The sequence below is a fragment of the Theropithecus gelada genome, chromosome 3, assembly GCF_003255815.1.
Source record: "Theropithecus gelada isolate Dixy chromosome 3, Tgel_1.0, whole genome shotgun sequence".
Lineage (NCBI taxonomy): Eukaryota > Metazoa > Chordata > Mammalia > Primates > Cercopithecidae > Theropithecus > Theropithecus gelada.
The window spans coordinates 24,308,144-24,327,922 of record NC_037670.1 but is presented as its reverse complement, the minus strand read 5'-3'; the positions used below and the strand labels follow the sequence as shown (position 1 = coordinate 24,327,922).

The 19,779-nt window shown below is 43.8% G+C and overlaps 1 protein-coding gene across 2 annotated transcripts in view; it reads right to left on the bottom strand.

The window, feature by feature from the left end:
• ERG (ERG, ETS transcription factor) overlaps window positions 1-18,167 on the bottom strand; it is a 263,757-nt gene extending 245,590 nt beyond the window's left edge. Inside the window, exon 1 of one of the 2 annotated variants that reach the window (XM_025379351.1) lies at window positions 18,045-18,167. The gene's annotated coding sequence lies outside the window, so the exon portion shown is untranslated. Of the gene's footprint in view, window positions 1-16,925; window positions 17,095-18,044 lie in introns of those variants that run through there. The other variant, XM_025379352.1, reaches the window with a different exon arrangement.
• Window positions 18,168-19,779: the final 1,612 nt, after the last annotated feature.

Below are 19,779 nucleotides of genomic sequence, written 5' to 3'. Positions count from 1 at the left end.
GCTGTTCTGCAAAACAAAAGAAATCACTCAATTTAGTCCTCCCCCGATATTTCCAAACCACAGTGGCAACACTCACAAGCTGCAAAGAGGATTCCACCCCACCAGGAATGCACCAGTCTGCACCTGTCTGTTGCCATTTTCAGGGTTAGCAGGGCCACTGGAAAGTTTTCTCAGTGCCATTTTGGGTCAATGTAAAGAATAATTGAAGTGCATGTTTCTGTAAACCCCACGTGTTCAGAGAGATTTCAAGTAAATACGGGAAAATAAGAACTGTGGGCTTGAGCCATATGTTGGCTGGCCACGTGGGGCAGAAAGAACACACATTCTGTCCAGGCAGTGAGTAACTGAAAACCAAGTGCCCACAGACACCATCCACTGCCAGAACTTGGGAAGCTGGGGTCCCAAGGGACAGTCCCCTCTGCTCACCCTCTCCCCTCCTTTCTTTCTCGCCCTCTCAACAAACGTTAGTGGAGCTGGCTTTTTTCCTAGAGGCCTTCATAGCCACTTTTTCCCCTCTCCAGGTGGTAGCCTGGGACCCACTGTGCAGAAGGACACGCAGGCCTGAATTGAGGTCAAGCCAGGAAGAGGAAGAAGTGCAGAGCAGGGCAGCTACTGGCTCCTGAAATCCAACGGAAGAGGCAGCACCATTCAGTAGCATGACATTCTGTCTGCAAACCACCCTGATGATACTGTTACTAAGTAGAAGTATCCCTTTTAAAAGAACTTTCGATGTACTGTAACATACTATAACAAGATGGGAAGACATTTTTCCTTCAATGAACTGATTTTTGTAAAGGAGATTTCAACTTTCCAGTGATGGAAGCACTTTTCCTGGCTTCCACTTGTTCTCTGAAGGTTTCCATTTGGGTGTGATTTTTTAGCAAACAGGAACCTTCCCAAACACTGTCTGCAGACATCTTGGTCTGTAGAAACCCATTATAAGATGATCAACGTATAACACAGTCTTTTTCTACCTAGAGAATTAGCATAGGGCGAAATGTGGTATGACAGGGGTCTTCCAAAGCAGTCCAAGGAAGAACTAACTTAGGCTGAATTCAAAGCTTTAAGACAAGGCTATCACAACATTTACAAGATTATTCATCATGATTATATCAATTAAAAATTTGGGGGAAAAAAAACCTGCCATAAAAAACCATATTAAAATTGAGCCAAGCAGTGAAACAATGCCAAAATGGCCTAGAAAACTAACATGTATTTGATATTCACTTTTTCTGAATACAGATGTGATCTTCATGTCATCATTGACCCCAGGTGGTGAGGATCATCAATGTTTCTAAATTCCTACACTGGGTGGCTCATGCCTGTAATCCCAGTATTTTGAGGAGTGAAGGCGGGAGCATCGCTTGAGCCCAGGAGTTAGAGAGCAGCCTGGGCAACACAGCGAGACCCTGTCTCTGCAAAAATATTTTAAAACTTAGCCGGGCATGGTGGCGTGCACCTGTACTCCCAGCTGTTTGGGAGGCTGATGTGGGAGGACTATTTGAGCGTGGGAGATGGAGGCTGCAGTGAGCTGTGGTCACAACACTACATTCCAGCCTCAGTGACAGAATGAGACTCTGTCTCAGAAAAAAAATAAATGATTTTAAAAATTTTAAAGTTTTAAAAATAAATAAATAATAAATTCCTACACTGTTGTACAGTTAACGGCCCTAATTACTAAGCTCAAAGGGAATTCCCCCAGAAAAGGCAAAAACAATGTAAGGGTGAACTATGGCTGTAGAGGAACAAATACATGGCTTGTAAGATAAAGAGGTGTCATATAAGTAAGTGTGTAGGCATACATTGGAATATATCATCTCATCTGACCCTGCTACCAAATAAACCACAATGTGATTTTGCTACTGTGGAATCCACTGTGAAACCAGTCATATTTCAAAGAGGTATTTTTAGCGGTTTTTAAGGGCAAGCATTCACAGACTTCAGATCTGGGTTCCACGTGACCATGACAAGCACCTGGTCAGTTCTGCTGCTTGGCCTCCAAATTCGATCTGTGGATCACCACTGACTCAAACTAACTCTATCTGTAAGATGATTCAAAAGAGACAATTTGGAAAAACAGAAGGGAGGAAAGACTGGAGGAAGAGTGAGCTTTTACAACTAAACAGCATTTGCTTGAATTTAAACATCTCTTAAAACATAGACAAGAAAGACAAAAAGCATCAATGGAAACATATGTCCCTTTTACATTCCAAATACAGGCCCATAAGAAAGCAATAAGCAAAAGGAACAGCTGGGCTCCGTATAGCCGACTTGTTGATGTTTAATGCGGTACCGCTCTGGTCTCACCCCTCAGATAGAAGCAAATGCCCTAGTGATGCCCCAGGAAGGCGTCTACCAGCAGAAAATACCACCGCACCTCCTATATTCTGAGCTGGATGCAACCATTCTCTTAGAAACCTACTCTTGACTGGGTGTGGTGGCTCACGCCTGTAATCCCAGCACTTTGGGAAGCCAAGGAGGGCGGATCACTTGAGGTCAGGAGTTCGAGACCAGCCTGGCCAACATGATGAAACGCAGTCTCTACTAAAAATATAAAAAAATCAGCTGGGTGTGGTGGAATGCACCTGTAATCCCACCTATTTGGGAGACTGCGGCACAGGAATTGCTTGAACCCGGAAGGTGGAGGCTGCAGTGAGCAGAAATGGCGCTACTGCACTCCAGCCTGGATGACAGAGTGAGTCTGTCCAAAAAAAAAAAAAAAGCAAAAACAAACAAACAAAAAACAGTCTTTGTGCCTTCTGCACTCATGGTGACATTCTTTACCATTTAATTTCCCCTAGAAGACAGGGCATTGCCGTACAATTACTCACTTGAAGATGAGAAGTGGAGGATTTGTTAGGACTGCAGGTGATGAAGAGAGACTCAAATAGAATGTTAGATTCTGACCAGTCTGCACTGGTTTCACACACTTCTTTCCCTTCCTAAGAATCTGCTTTTCCCCTCGTGTACTTTTTCCTGTTTTTAGTATCATTGGGTCATTTCTAGTAACTCTGCTTAAGCGATCCTGTCAGCTACAGGGCGTGGGTGGGTTATTCAGCTCTGCCTCACAGAACACTCACCCTCCATCTGAGTCAGTTGCCTTTTAATGGGAATACTATTCGCTGATCGTGTTCATAAAAACATGGGCCGGCCCGGTTTTGTTTCTCTTGACAATGGCCCAGGTATTTTTCTCTTCTGATTGAGCTTTGGGTTAAGCTCAGCATGTCTTTGTTGTTGTTGTTTGTTTTATTCTATCTCCACTTTTACTGGAGGGGAAATATCAGAGTCAATGTGATCCAGCTGCTGCACGTCAGCTCCGCCACACAACCTGCACTGTTACATCCAAGGCGTGCAGGGAAAAGGGTGCATGCTCAGGTCCAGGAAGTGGATAAGGGCAGCCTCTCCCATCAGCTCACTGGCCGGTGGATGCCAGCCTCCATGCCACCTTGCTCTCTCTAGGCTACTAGTTTTTGCAACCTTCTGCTTTTGTCCACTCGTAACTTTGATAAGTACTGTGTCACCTTCTCACACGTGGAAAACATATGGTCAGCGATTCTGCATGTTCAATGGTGCCTGAACAACACGAAGGAGAGCTGTCATTCATCTTTTGTTTTCTCATTATCAGTTTTCAGGCCACGTTCTAAACAAGGACGACGACCGTCAGAACATCATTCCCTGGCATCCTAATCCTTGCTTACTTCGAATCTCCTCACCACCTTCAGTCCTTTCTAAGATCACGTATGGGCATCCACCGTCTTTTTTCCTAAACAGAATATTTTGCAAAGTTAAGTATCAGCATTGCGTATTTAAGCCATGCATCCTCAAGGAAGCTAAAATTAGTTCTTGAAGGATGAAAAGAGTCTTATTCTTTTTCTGTATAAAGCACAGACATACCTAAATGCAGACATACGTATATGTATAATGCAAAGTACTAAAACAGTGTATCTGTGGTATTAAATTTCCATGTGAGGAGGTACAATTAGGAAAAAAAAATAAGAAAAGGCTTTTTAGGAGGTTGATCATGAAAAACATGGTTGAAAAACACTAATTTAAGCCTAAATGTAATTGCATTACAAAATGTCACTACTTCTTGCTGGTTTTGGCACCAGTGCCTCAGGTGACACAGAAATACTAAGTTTTCTTTTATTCTGATATGCTTAAGGTATCCCCAAAATGATTTATCTATGGTGGGAATTGAAAGGGTTATGTTGCACTCATTCACTCTTCAACAAGTCACATACACGTCACCTCCTATTTTAGAAGCCAATGGGTGTAAAGCACAAGAAATCAAACCACTGAAAAAACGAAAAATAAAAAGGAAAGAAATAAAGACTCCGCACTCTGACACAGATGAAGCAGATGATTATATTTATTTAAAACAGCGACTTATTTTTTAATGTTTATGCACTAAAGATTTCTCAGTTCATAATTTCTTATTTCATGTTAAGCATCCAATGCAGTAATCTTTGCTTTGCAAAGTCCATTACAAACAGGCTCGTGCATTCCAGAAAGGAAGCATGCATTTAACTTTCTCAAATATGTAATAGGCAATTCTTTTTTTTTTTTTTTTTTTTTTTTTTTTTACTTGCTTGGAGCAAAGACTGAAAGCAAGTATTTAATCTCGCTTCCTTTGCCAGTGCAAACGTAACTAATTCTGATCCTCATTTCCATTTCTTCTTTAATCTTTTTAAATCAGGGTTGGGCCAGCATTTATTCCCACCCTTTTGGAGAAGTAGCCTGTATTTCAAACAGGGCTGTGACACTACTGCACGTTGTCCTGACCAGCACTGTCCGGGTCCTTGCTGGAGAAAGAAATGGAGGCATTTTACTCACAATCACAGAGCTTATGTATGCAAGCATCACAGAACGCAAAAAATAACTTTGCAACAATCTGAAAGGGTAATTTATGGAGTGTGGACAGTAAATGGGGTATGTTTTCTATCCTGAAAATCCCAGACGAGGGCAGGCTTATGAATGATTTTCAAAAATCGGGAAGTCTGTGGAAATCCCCGCTGTCTTATAAAGATTGCACCGTGCTCATCGCATCTCCCACGGCCTCTGCCTCCTCCACCTCTTCCAAAGTTCCTTGGTCCTGACTCCTAATGGCAAGGGCCAAAGAACACAGGCACCTGCCTCCAGCAAATCCACTCCGATTCCTCCTCATTCCCAGACACAAATTTCCATGAAAACCAGACAGAAGACAGAAAGCAGGGGCAGGATATTCCAAAAGCACTTCAGATCTGCAGCCTGATTTCATTAGACTCGCCGGCTTGTTTCTTTTAGTCCCTGGGTGTGTCGACTGCAGGAGAAACCTCACTAAAGATGACACTTCAGAGCTGTGAGTCCGAACACGTAAGGAAGGACGTGCCCAGGCAGAAGGTCTAGAAGCTCAGAGACAGTGAGGACAGGGCCCTGCTCAGCGATGCTTAGATGCCTTTATGAGCTCACTGTACTGGAAGTCACTTGCCATTTCTCTGAATCCACCCACACATCCCTATAACATATGAAAACTGTTCAGCCCAAAGGAAAAAATAAACTCGACGGTTGTCATTAATCCAAGTTTAACTAAACACAACAGTTTCCAAGAGTACATTTCAGCCATTTCGCACCCGCGGACACCCAACCTGAGACGCTGATGGGGAACGGATGTTTTGGCACCACTGAGGGCTGAGGCAGGCAGCACCCTGGGGGTTTCTGTCTCCCCTGTTGCTCTGCAGCTGAGAGCCACACCCATGAGCTGATGATGTAGCGTTGGTCTCAAAGGTCTTCCTTGATGATGTGGCAAAGCTGCAAGGCCCAAGCACAGAGGCACCTGGACACCCTTCCCTGCAAGCCACACGGCCAGCCGAACGTTCTGGTTACCAGGGATGAGATGCTTTTTCTGACAAGATTTTAAGCACATGTGGCTTACATCAATGTGGTCTCGTATTCATTCTGTGTTTAGACCACTTGCCTCACACGTTCTCATATTTACACATGTTCACTGAACGTAACCTCAAGTGAATTGTTTAAGAAGTCTTAATGGGCTTCAGACTCCTCGAATATAATTTAGACTTTAAATTAAATTTGTACTCTGATAGGAAACTACAATGCTTGAATGCAGCTTACGGCATCAAATGGACGTGCAGGAGGTCTTGGAATAGAATTTCAGTTACCTCTAAACGGCTCACACCTGTTGGCCCACATTCCTTATAGGACGAAACAAGATTCTACTACAAAATCCAACTCACTGCCTGCATTTGAAAGCTGGGGAGTCTGCAGTACACAAGATAAAGTCTTGCTGTTCCATTTGTCCTTAGATGACCCTACAATGAAGCATCGTAACGCACCAGAGACATATAATGCTAGACACGAGAACACACAGCCATGCTCCTTGGTTTGAGCTTTCGGGTTTGGTGGGGTGTTTCAATAAACCACAGTTTTCCTTCTCCTTTACTGTTTGGTTACCAATAATTGTGCTGCATTAGGCATAAAATTCAATATGGTGATTAGAGTCTAGAGAAGCCACACTTATTTTATTTAGCAGTTTTTGTTTTATTTTATTTTTACAGTAAGCACTGCCCACCGGGAAAAATAAAGCAAAACAATAAGAGTGAAATTCTCTTAATAGGCACTAGCGATAATGAAAGCAAACTTATCTACAAGGAACCACAGATGAGAAATTTGCTAGAGACCAGCTACTGGAACTAAAAACAAATCTCTTATTCAGGAAAATGTGAATGAGTAAGAATCTGCTAGTGAAGTTTCTTACTTTGCACAAAAAATTAAATGAAATCTTAACTTTAAGAGTAGCACAGGCTGGGCACGGTGGCTCACGCCTATAATCCCAACACTTTGGGAGGCTGAGGCAGGAGGATTGCCTGAACTCAGGAGTTCCAGACCAGCCTGGGCAACACGGCAAAACCCTGTCTCTACTAACAATACAAAAAACTAGCCGGGCATGTTGGCATGCACCTGTAGTCCCTGCTACTCATGAGGCTGAAGCATGAGAATCACTTGAACCCAGGAGGCGGAGATTGCAGTGAGCCAAGATTGCACCACTGCTCTCCAGCCTGGGCAACAGAGCGAGACTCTGTCTCAAGAAATAAAAATTTAAAAAAAAAAAAAAAAAAAAAAAAAAGAGTAGCATAGTTAAAAGGCTAATGCTTACTCACTGATGCATCACATATAGCACACATATAGCACATCGATAATAACAAATGGCATGTGAGCACTATGGACTGACTTCAGAAGACTTTGCCATAAGCTTCAGTATCACAAATGAAGGGAAAGGCTTGCGTTATGTGCAACTTGTCATGATCAAATAGTGTGAATACGTCCTTGTAAAGGTTAATTCTGTAGCAATACATTTAGTTGATATGCTTTCTTCCTCTGGGATGCTGGCACTTTAAGAATGCCGTTCTTCAAAATAATTAATTGTATTATTCTCAAGAAACATGCAAAATAAGAAATTTGTCATCAGGCTGGAATTATCTTTAAATAGAAGATATTCAAATAGCATTTTTTTGCATGGAGTTGTCACAGCATGATTCCAACAAAAGCCGTACTATTTGTTACCAGGCATACAAAGTTTTGGCCTGAAAATCGATATTTTATTTTGCCCTTTAAAAGTATGAAGTGACTCAACAGGAAATCATACATACATTTTTCCCTCCAATGTAAAAACTGCAGATTTAGTACCGAACACGTCACGTTGGCATTCAATTTTCTATTGCTATCATATCTGGTTCCTTACATAAGATCACAAAACATCTACTCCTGTGGCCAAGTTACATAATAGACGTTGTGGTCGCTCATTATATCAAATTTGAATTCCTGAGCTAAACAGACCTGCACTGTTCAGCATGGGGGCCACTAGCCACATGTGGCTATGGAGCCCTTGAAATGTGATCAGTCCAGAGGGAGAGGTGCTGTAAGTATAAACTACACAATGGATTTTGAAGATTTCATATAGAAAAAAATAAAGTCAAATATCTCATCAATATTTTACACTGATTACATTTGAAATGATAATATTTTCAGCATGTGTTATATAAATTACATTATTAAAATTAATTTCACCTGTCCCTGTCTTTTTTAATTTGGCTACTGGAAGATTTAAAACTACCCCTGAGGTTCACGTTCTATTTCTTTTGCCCAGCACTGCTAGGACCTTACACGGACTCTGCCTCCACGTCCCTCGCTCCCTTCTGGTCACTTCCGTAACAGGCCTGCTGCTCTGACCAAGATAACTACATACAGCAGAGTCGCATGGGTGGATCTCAGTGTCAGCCTGCCTGGTTCTGATGCTGCACTGGCTACCACTATCGTGTGACTCCAGGCAAGGTGCTCAGCACTCCTAAGCCTCACTTTGCTATTCTGGAAAATGAGGACAATTAGAGCACCTCCTACAAAGAGCCATGGTGAAGATGGTCCTGGCAACATGTCTCCTGTGGCTATACCATCTGATGAGTGAATGTCACCTGCCACCTTCCACAACATCACACTTCTCCCTTCCCTTCCATAAGATTACTTTCTTCCTTACCTCTTAACTTTATACCTGAGATATTGAAGTAGGTGTCTGGTCCGATCCCTCCAACACCCCAGAGGGTTTGGTCAATTTCCACACTGTGACCCACTCCCAGGTAACATAACACTTCCACCCTCCAAACACACCGGTGGGCCTGACTCCCCCACCCTCCTGCCCGCTGCTACCTCTACCATCTCTGCCAATCCAGATCCAACATGCCATGGCACAGCTTACGGGCCTCAGCCTCCAGGTAGCATGCTGTGATCCTCTGATCTTCCTATGGAATGGCGTCAATTGCTTTTTGATTGCATGATTCTATTTTATGTTATTTATACTCTACCTTGTTCCCAAAAAGGGACTCAAAGTGGTCTACAAGGGTATATGCAATATGACAAGGTTGTTTAAAATTCAGAAGCAAAATAAAAAATAAAGATGAAGCTAAAGGGAAACAAGGGTAACAACATAAACTCGAGCTAGGAATGCAATGGCCTGCCAGGCAGGCCTCAGGGTCTTACATATCTGCTGGAGTTGGGTCATTCACACGTCTCCAGATAATGAAATACAACCAAATGCTCAGACAATGACTCCTGATGCTCAGGCTAAAAATGAAATCCTTCAATGATTTCATAAGAAAGAAAGACCTGAATGCCCATGAACGGCCCTACAGCAAACCCAGTGCACTGCATGAGGCTGTCTCCCTGCTCAGGAACATCTCCTCCATTGCCACACAGTCTAGAGCCCTGTTCACTGCCATGCTGGCCCAGTCCAACCAGGTTGTCCCACTGAGGATGCCACTCTTGTTGGTGTGTGAACTCATCTCCTTCGAGATTTCATGACGTGCACGTTCACCCCCTTTCTAGATTTCATGACACAAGCATTCACCCCTTTTCTAGATTCTATGGCAAGTATGTTCAACTCCTTTCCAGATTACATGGCATTTGCATCCACCAACTAGATTCTAGATTCCATGGCATGCACATTCGCCCACTTTCTAGATTCCACAATGTGAATGTTCCCCTCCTTTCTAGATTCTGTGGTGTCAATGTCTGCCCCAATTCCATGGCATTCTTGCTCACCTCCCTCTCTAGATTCCATAGCATACGAATTCATCCTCTTTCTGGATTTTGCCTCCCTGAAGGCATTACCCAAGGCTTCTGCAGTGTCTTGCATAGAACATAAGGCAAAAAAATGGACTAAATGGACAGCTTGCCATTCCACCATACAGTTTGTAGCTTCTAGCCTCTCTTCCTTTGCATATGCCTTTCCCATGATCCGGAGCACCCCCTCTGCCACTGGAGTCCTGTACTTTCACACTTTGAGTCAAATCTGACTGCCCACTGATCTCTGCCTACTCAGCATTCCCTGAATTCTGAGGTATTCCACTTGTCCTGCATTAATTTCCACCTGTAGGTATTTATCCTAAGGACACTGAATTTAGAAAGTCCTTGCAAGGGGGGATTCTCCTCTCTTCAATTAAACTTAGCTATTTGAAGTAAAAGGGGTGGTAGTTTTGTATACCTGTCAACACAACTTGTGGAAGACAGAGAAATTCAAGCATGCCACTAATTGCTGCAGTCAGACAGACAGGTGGATAGGCGGGCTCCATAGAGGAATGTTCTGGCTTCTCCCACTAAATTCACAGTTGTTTGTCTAATCTCTAGATGTGTCCCATGTCTTAACAGTCCCTGTATGACTTATGCTCCCATCTCTTTTTTGGGACAGTGCTCTCATTTAATAGATGCTCAACATATTTTAATTCAAAAACGTATTTCCAGGTGGCTTAAGACCAACAAAGAAAAATTAATACAATTTAATGCTTACTTTTGCAAAGAAAAAGTTTATATTGATGCTAAATGCATTTACAAATGTGTCTTAATGTACAAGCAAATACAGCCCTTACTGTGGGTTACACATACTTACGAAATGATTTTATTGACTTACCTTTGGTTTTACAATTTGGCTATGGGGTACTTAGAAGGAACTGCCCTTGTGGGACATTCTGTTTAATCACTTATATTTACAAGTCTTAGAAAACTGCAAAAATATATTCAGTTTCATTAAGAGATATTCGATCTTCAGAACTGATACTATTTCATCTATAAAATCCTTTCATTGACCAGGCGCAGTGGCTCACACCTGTAATCCCAGCACTTTGGGAGGACAAAGCGGGCAGATCACCTGAGGTATGGAGTTGGAGACCAGCCTGGCCAACAGGGCGAAACCCTGTCTCTACTACAAAAATTACCCAGGCCTGTTGGCAGGTGCCTGTAATCTCAGCTACTCGGGAGGCTGAGGCAGGAGAATCATTTGCACCCAGGAGGCAGAGGCTGCAGTGAGACAAGAATGTGCCATTGCTCCAGCCTGGGCAACAGAGCAAGGCTCTATCTCAAAATAAATAAATAAATAAAATACGTTTACTTTGATACCTCAAGTAGTAATCAATACTATTCCTCTCCGTTCTAATGGCAGGGCCTTTAGGTAAGGTTTCCAGAATTGGGGATAAATACTAATAATATGCTGATCTAACATCTCTTCTCCAGAAGACTCCCTAGATTTGATTTTTACTGTAATTATTTCTATTTTAAAACTCTGTCATTAAGTAAGTTTTACTGCCACGGTCAAATAGACCAGAAAGTACTTTTCAATACTGAAGAAGAAAATTTTTCCGCCACTTTTGCTTATTCTGTCCTCTTGCTGCTGTATCTTGAACTGCAGAAAAAGCAAGCCTTGCACAAGGCAAGTTTAAACTTTGTGCAATTATAGACCCAGATTTGTAAATCTGGCAGCAGGCTCACATCAGCTTTGTGAGGTTGGGGATAATTTTAATGAGAATCCATTCAACATATGAAATCTTCTTAGAACGTTTCTCAATTAGCACTTAGTTTCTTTTCAAAATGTTTTTACCTCATTTCCTAATAAAAGAAATCTCAGCTTTCTGATACATTTAATTAAAAAGCTTTATGTTGAGATTGTAAACGTGAGTGGTTTCTGTTTCAAAACATTTCACTTTACTAGCACATGCTTCACTTATTATTTATACTCTGCTTAGATCTCTGCATTTCCCATGCAGAAATCCTGAAATGCACCTCCTTCAGTGCTGAGGTCTAAAGTTTTCCCTTCCTAAGTTGTGCCACAGTCATCCCCTCTTCCTCCCACAGGGCCCTCATAATAGCCTCTTTCACTCCTTCCTCTGAACCCTGAGACCTCCGTTCACTCTCACGTCAAGCAGAATTCCAAGCCTCCTTTGCACACAGAGGTGGGTCCAGGGAGGTCTCCCGTGTTTCTGAAATTCCTGCTTTGCCTGTGCCTAACCTTCCCAATTCTCCCAAGAGTCCTCATTTTAAGAACACAGCATTGCGCTAGCATTCAGCATCTCCCACCATACATGGTAAATGGATAATCAGCTTGATTGCCAGGAAATTCACCTTGCTATCCCCTCTTCTCACCCTTTAGCAACGTGTGTGGAACGCACTTGACTCCGTACAAATTAATTGTGTGTGACGGGTGACATCTGACTATGAACAACTAAAAAGAACCATTTAATCAGGCCAAATTCCCTTCAGGCTTATTGAGGCTTGACTGTGGATTTTCAGAATGTAAGCAGCGCTGTCACTGTAACCATGAAACAGTCATGGTTTTAAGACGTGAATTTTTGGGGGACACCAACATGACCAACAGACTCTTATTTCAGCACCCAATTCTTAAATTAGTTAATACACACTTGGGCCCCACTTTTCAACAGAAACACAGCTCTAAGTAAAGGCTGGTACCCAGCTCTGCCCACTCAAATTATTTGGTGAACAGGGCAAATTGGAGGAACTGCAGGTAGTACTGCAGAATCTGCCTGCCTTGGAGAACAGGCTTTCCATGAAATATTGCTTTAAGGTCCCCAGAGGCCAGGGCTCTCTCCCTCCCCTACTCTTCACTGTGCCCCCCGCCAGCCCACACGTGATGAGAAACCACTGCCCCTGCAGAGGCCCCAGCAGCAGGCAAGGGTCTGTGGATGAAAGACAAGAATATTACAAAGGGGTTTCTTGCTGGAGGGGGGTTCCAGGGAGGGCAGAGAGGTTCAGGCTCCAAAGCTGGCAGCAGCCCCTACAGATGGAAAGCTCCAGTGACAGGACCCACGAAGGGACACAGCAGAGCATGTCCCATGTCATGGGGCCATCGAGACATCAAGGGCTGCCTGGATTTCAGGAACTCACGTCTGCAAATCAAGAAGGAACAGCAGGTTTCTATGGCCAATTTCAATCAATTTATTAAATTAAGGCAATAGGTAACTAACAGATTTACTAAGATCTTGGGATTCTCTTACTGCCCATCTTAGCTCAGATGGAAAGACTCACAACTCCAGCTAATCTGATTCCAGGATGCAGCTTCTGACTTTGCACAAGCTAATATTTCCTCAAGATAGTCACACAAACCTCCCTGCCAGGCGTGCAGAAAAGCGTGCATGCTCCAATTTCATCTTTCTTTTACTTTACAACTCTAAGTACTTTAGTGAGCCCCAAGAATGCATAGCCCACTCTTTCCACACAGTTATAAAGAAAATTAATCTTTCCGCCAGTAACAGAGAATCACTTAATGGAAACGGGACGATAGTACTTCACTAAATAAGGCTTCACTCCTTTGCTCCCCTGCTCTCAAAACTGAGGTGCAAATGCATTTCTACACTTTCAGATGAACATTTGGGAACTTTTGCTGAATGCTTACATCTAGTGAAAATAAGTTTCCTATTTTTTAAAAGTCATTCTATATGTACCTGTTTTCTTTCCTGTTCCTTAGAGAGATGGCTTTTCCCCCAGAGTATGTTTTGCAGAGGGAATAATTACTGCAATAATGTTATCCTTAAAAGGGATCACATATAAGACAAAAGCAGGTATAAAAATCTCATTCCCACTAAAACAATTCAAAAATCATAGGTTAGGCTTTAAAAGGAGGCAGCTACAAATCTAGGTTTGAAAAACCTTTAGACACACTAAAGATTTGTCCCAGATCACATCTGATGTCTATTTCTCTGGGATCATAACAAAAAAAGTGATAAATTAATTCAAATGGCCTATTTTACACACTTGAAGGGTATTTCCATTGTCTCATATAGTCATTCTGAATAGGACAGAGTCGCATAATGAGACATCCTTTGCACATTCTTCTGAACACGCACTGAGTCAACATAACCAAACCCCTTACTTTCATTGTAAAATTACTGTTTCTCATACGCAATCAGGGTCTCCCAGATTATGACATGCGACCCTAAAAATAGGAGAACTTAAAAGTTGGTTTAAATCTAAAACTTAGACCCGGCGCTCCATTTTTAGACGCACCCTTTAATTTCTTGGTGTTGTCTACATTTTACTTGCACTTAAATTTAGCAAAGTAATTTTAGCTCACCCTCCTTCACTACCTTCACTAGACTTTGCAACGTTACAAACACGAAGCATTCAAGCCTCTCCCTTTTTCATATGAAAATGTTTTCAATAAAAGATTAGGTTAAAAGGGGAAGATCTCCCTTTTAACTTTTAACTTTTTTAGCTATGTTGAACTGGTTCAGGTGACAGCCCAGGCATTGGAAAACTCCCGCTGTTGTTTGTTTACAAAATAACTGTTTTCAATCAATCATTGTGAGAGGTCCCTACACTGACAATGCATAATGGACAACTAATTAACTGACCCCTAATAAGGGTGCGGGAAACACCAGGGAGAATGCTATCATGCAAGGAACAGCAACCATATGGAGGGGTGGCTGGTCACTGCCAAGCATGAGCATCTTCAAATACCGCAGTGATTTTCAGAGTTTTCAAAAAGCCCCTACTCGCGCCACTGCCACCAAGTATCATAATCATCTGAAATTGTGCCCCAAAGATCTGAACGTCTCTGTCACATCAGCCTATTTTTCTTACAAATGTTGCTCCTAAGGTTCAAATTCAAGGTGTAGAACATTAAACAATAGCTGTATTGTGAAGGACCATGCTCCCTGGGAAAGCCCAAGTATCCTTACACACTGGGGAAGGAAAAAAGAACTCCTTTGCCATCCTCCTCCTCTCTGGAAAACTGCCTCGGACGCAAAGGGTAAAAAAGCAAAGAGGTGACAAAAAGAGACCTGCATTCAGAGAGATCAGCTGTCAATTTAAACTGAGAAGTGACTTGATGCATCACAGAGCTGGGATTTTGCCACCTTGACCAAACTGCTTCCCAGACTCCATAAGTCGCATTAGAAATGTCGGTGGCTCTGTGTCGACACCTTCTCAATGGAGTTGTATGAAATAACAGGCAACGTAGACGTTTATTCAGTATGACAATGTCTTCCCACCACTCCAGATCCTAGGACTGGGGCTGACTTGCTATCGGTTTTTGCCTGGGAATAGGAAACGATTCCAGAAACATTAGCTCTTCTGTTTTGAGAAGAAATAAAACCCCCTTTTATTTATCTTTCGTTTAAAGATAGCAAGAAAAAAAATCAAAGCCAATATTACTTTTAGAAAAAAAAAGTGTTGAAAGTTTCCTATTACCCTACTTACAATATGATACGTTTAAAATATACATAACATATAACATTGTAGAATACTATGTAAGTTACAAATTCCTTTTGACGTCTTTCAGAGATGCTTTCCTTCTTACTTATGTATCTGGGATTCCATTGGGATCTTAGGTCTTACAACAAATAAAATATCTGATTTTATAAGATTAAAAATTCAACAAGGTTTTTCTTTAATAACAAAGCAAAACGTGGAAAATGGAGGGGGGAAGTTCATATACAGGTGTGCATGCAGGCCCCTCACACAATCCCTTCAATGGTAAATGCTAATTTTCTAGATTTTAGCTAAAGAATTCGTATCAGATTAAATTATCAATAATTCCTCATGAAATAACAGATAAATGTGAAATAATATACAATTCTACTCTAATTTTTTAAAATAGAATGAAGTAATTATAAAATGTTACAAAAGAGAAGAAACTGAAATTTTAAGTGTCACTGGAATTATATATTCCTTAACAAATATCTCGAGATAGATTACCCATTTACTAATTTAGTGTACTTTCCAAAAGCCATTGACCCAAACCGAAGCTAGGATTACCAAATGGCAAATAGCATTTGTGATGTGTGTAGCTCTTCTAAAGCCTTTCTTGAGAATTGTAAAACTTGACATGTTAGCCACAAGTTTGCAGCGGTCACCCTTTTTCTGCTAGAATTATAATTTCGATGGTGTAATTAGCTTATTAATAACTTGACACATGGTGAATTAATTTACATGATTGGGTTTTTCACAACGTCTGTTGCCTGATCCTCCTATGGATGAAGGCTTTGAGCTCTGGTCTGCCCCGGGAGTGGGCACCAGCCAATGCCGGCGGAGCAAGGGTTAACTTCGGGACTGTGACAGTTCTCCCTTCCGGGGCTCTAAACTACTCGGAGAGAATGGAAAACAGTCAAAAATAGTCCCAAAGGTAAATAAACTCTGTGTCCTATGTATGTCACCCAGGGAAAAATAAAATGTATTTGTATTCACATTGAAAGTTTTCTGAATTACAAAAGCTATAGAGATATGTGAGTGTGAAACCTGTAGCACAGAGGAATATGTTATTTTGAAGAATAAAGGAAATTATCTTTAAATCAACCAAGAGTTGTATTAAATCCACATTCTCATTGAACTTGTTTATCCATTTTATTGGGCAGTGTAGTCTGCTATTAATAACAGCATGTATCTTGTACTTAAAAGATAATTAATGCCTCTATGCATCTATGCAATATACCATAGCAATAAACGGATGATGTATTTCAGACAGAAACCAGGTAAGGCTAGCTGATAAAATAAAGACCATATTTTTTTTAACATGCCAAGTTTTGCAATTAGAGTGGTAAATTGGAGGCAAATCAACATAACAGCTGCAGGCTGAGGAATAGGAAGGTGAAAAGACGGAGACTGAGAGTGGGAGAGGACAGGGACCGCTCCTGGCGCTGAGAGCTGGTGCCAGAGCCCGTGTTGCGGCGTGTGCGGGAGGGCGCCGTCGGGAGTCATTCCACCATCAGGACCCAGCGGACAGTGACAGCCCAGCCTCACACCTGGTGCCTACTTCAGGCCAAGCGTGAGCTTTAGTTCAACCCTGATTTCCATTCCAGACAAGGACAAACAACCTCTCGGTCAGGGCCCCACATGAAGTCCCTGCGGTGTGCTCTCCTGGCCCTTGTCAATTTCGGGGTGCCCCCTCATCTCCATCCGCACCTGACTGCACGCGCCTCCAGGGGACCCCGCACTGGCGAGCCGTCCCTCCCGGCGCTGCACGCCCCACCTGTCCCGGCGCCGTCGGAAGGGCCCTGCAGAGTGCGCCCCTAAGGCCACCCGGCTGCCTTTGTCCCCGTCCCAGCAGCCGCCGTCACCAGGGCGGGAGCCGGGCAGGTCGCGTGGGGCGCGGGACTTACCGAGAGGTTAGCGCCGCCGTCGGGGGAGGGCGTGTCCCGCACGTGTGTGTCCGAGTGTGTCCGCGCCCGCGTGAGCCCGCGCGCGTGCCTTGGCCGTGGGCGCCGAGCCGGGTCGCACTAACTCCCTCGGCGCCGACGGGCTCAGCCCATGGTTTGGGCGCCGGGCTCAGGGAGGCTCTGGCTCCCGCCAATCGCCGAGCAGGGCGGCCGCCCCGACCCTCGACTTGCGAAGCCGGAGTGCGCGCTGGGGGCGGAGCGGGGACGCGTGGGCGGGAGTGCACGCGCGTGGCCAGGTGCGCGTGGGTGCGAGCGCGCGGGAGTGTTCGAAAGCGCGCGTGTCCGTGTGCGCGTGGGTGTGGGTGTGCTCGCGTGTCCGTGCGCGCGCCCTCGGGGCTGGGAGCGCGGGCGGCGCGGGCAGGTTTGGACACTACGCGCCCTGCTCCGGTTTAGGACGCGGTCGGCGGCTCCGGGAGGAAGAGGAGGAGGCGGAGGAGGAGGAAGAGGAGGAGGCGGAGGACCCGAGACTGGGACGGCTGGAGGAGAGAGTCCGGCCCCAGCAGGAAAGGAACCCAGGACGCGACTACTGGAGGGGCGAGGAGCAAGGGAAGGACCAGAGGGGAGGAGAGGGGGTCAGGGGAGGGAAAGTGTGGGAGCGGGAGCCGCGGGGGTGCGCGCTGCTCCTAACTCGGGGTCGCTTTTAGCGAGAAGTGATGTTTTTCCAGCCTCAGTGAAAACCGTTACAAACACTGAAAATGGTAAAAGTGAAAACGGTTGCGACACTAGACGTTTATAAAATGACCGCGGACTGCCCTCGAAGCTGATGAGAATTAGGAAGACGTCGCGCGGAGCGTCCGGAGGGAGAGGCGCTGTGGCCAGGACCTCGGTCGTGGGGAGGAGCCGGATGCAGCCGCCGGGACGCGGGGATGCCGAGGGGACCGCGGCCTGGTCTGACCGACGCACGCGGTGACAGCCGCCCTTGGGAGACGACGGCGTCTGCCAGAAGCAGCCTCCAAAGGGTGCAGCCGGGAGGCTCGGCTCGTCTGCGCCCGAGGCACGGGGCTAAGCCCCTTCCAAATGTTTTCGTTTCTACGCGAATTCCGACCTCAAAATCGAGCTTACCTGAGCGCCGCTCCTCTTCTCTCATGTCCCTCGGGGGCCGTCACGACCGTCCCGGAGCGATCTCTAGGAACCTGTCCTGGAGCGATCTCTTGCACACTCTCCCCATTCCGACCAAGTGAAAACTACCCATGTCCCTCCCTCTCCAAACTTTAACAGCCAAGAATTTCAGCAAACAGCCAGAAAGAAAGCTAAGTCTCCCCCCGCCCCCCACCCCAAGGGAAGGGAGGGAATAAGCACTCCTTTAATTTGAAAAATAATAATTAAAACTCCCTCAACTTTTAAGGCCGAGCAACATAATCTATTAATTGGTCGCTATTAACATGCAGTTTTATTGACCATAGCACACAGAAGTCTGATTGTGAGGGAGGAGTGTTTTCAATGAAAGTGGAGTTATTTTAGCTGCAGACGTGTTTACATTTCTGTGGTTTAGTCTATAACTTTCTCTTTTTCTTGCTTCAGAATTCTGCTCCATGAAGCAAAGCCCTTAGCTCCCAGACATTCCAAAAAGTCTGCCAAAATAATAGAAAAAAAGAGAGGGAAGAAAAAACACACGGAGACCCCCAAGTCTGGGTCAGGCTCAGGGTTGGATGTGGGCAGGGTGAGTGTGCCCCCTCCCCGCGCACTTTCCAGTTAGGAAAAAAAAAAAAAAAAGTTTCAGGGCTCCATTTCCTGTTTGCTGGGGGAAAAAAATAAAATGGACTTGAGCAGCTGAGTTTAGAAACCGCCTTTTCCAGTACCTATAGGTTCTGAGAGGATCTTTAACCCTAGAGATGCCAAAATGGGCTCATTAAAATTTGAGACTCCAATCAAGGAAGGTTTTCCCTTGTTAAGATGGACAGCCTTCGTGCAACTACAAATGCATTCCTAGGAAATTTCTTGAGCAAACAGGCACACCATGGTAGTTGGGATACAAGCCCACTTCTCCATAGGTGGCCAAGAGAAGATACCAATAAAAATAGATATTGAAAACAGATTAAATTTCTGACAAGCATGCATCCTTTTTTTCCCCCTGAGGTACAAAGAACAGAATGTATATTTAAAAGTGGGTATTTAGTAATAGGGTCTTGTCAGTTTATACACTCTGCTCGAATCATCATTTGCAAATTCAATTGCATTTCCTTTAGTATTGAATGTGCTCACTAGTCACACAGAAGTCCCCATACTCCAGTTCACACGGTCTTAAAAAATATTTGATCTGACTCTTCTTAACTACCAAATGCATATTTTGGTTGCTTTTCTCTCTAATTATTCTCCAGATATTCCAGATCCAAGATATTTTACTGGATTTTTAAATCTTCCAATTAGCCACTAATTTTCAAATTTCACCAGAGTGAACCCTTAACATTTAGGGGAATGCTTTAAAGTAAACAGGTTCTGAACCTATTCAATGAGATCAGTAGCCCACAGGCCAATGACTCTTTTTTAATACTTTAAAAGCTTTTTAATACACTGCCAACGTTTCTCAATCATCATCACTAGCACTGAATATTATCACAGTACAGAACAGTGCTAAAAACTATGCGTGCTGATGAGCAAAATGATGTTTAACATTTTAAGAATAATGAACTGCACTTTAGTAGTGGAAGGAACATGATTTCAAAATGAGCTCAGAAAAACCCCGATATTTGAAACAATGTTGTTTGTGACTCTCCCTCACTACCATCTCCAGTTCCCCCAAAAGACACTGCAGAGTGAGAGAGAGAGAGAAGAGAGAAAAGAGAAAGATAATTTCTTA